The sequence below is a fragment of the Eurypyga helias genome, unplaced genomic scaffold, assembly GCF_000690775.1.
Source record: "Eurypyga helias isolate BGI_N326 unplaced genomic scaffold, ASM69077v1 scaffold29980, whole genome shotgun sequence".
Classification (NCBI taxonomy): domain Eukaryota; kingdom Metazoa; phylum Chordata; class Aves; order Eurypygiformes; family Eurypygidae; genus Eurypyga; species Eurypyga helias.
In genome coordinates this window covers 3,433-3,967 of record NW_010228079.1, presented here as the reverse complement: position 1 = coordinate 3,967, position 535 = coordinate 3,433, and positions in this window count along the sequence as shown.

Sequence of the window (535 nt, the reverse complement as noted above, 5' to 3'; positions counted from 1 at the left end):
GGCTCAGGCTATTCCACTTTTTGTACCCCATCGTGCCTCAGTTTCCCTCTTCCCACTTCAGCACTGCCTGACCTCCCCAGGGCAATGGGGCACTGAGGGGCACCTGGATCTCAACCAGGGATCATGGCCCTCGTCTCCCCTGGGCCCTCTACCTTGGCAAGCCCACCCCCACCCCATTTTCCCTAGAGGTGCCTGGGCTGTTATTTATTTGTACAGAGAAGGTTTATTTTTCAATAAAGAAGGGCTCTATTTTCTGGTAGCTGGTGAGTGTGTGAAGCGAATCCCATGGGGAGTCCCATGCGGTGCAAAGTGGGCAGGAGGACTTTCCATAAAGGATACAGCACCCCATTGCATCCTCTTCCCATCCCATGTTCCCCAGTCTCGGTTCCTGCCTCTCTCATCGGTGCTGTGCCCAGCCTGGCACAGACTCCCCAGCCACCCCCCCCGGGGATCGGGCGACCCTCCTGCCCGCCGCAGCACTGGTGCCCACCCCCAGTGCCACCTCATCAGGGACCCACAGAGACCCCGCTGCTGC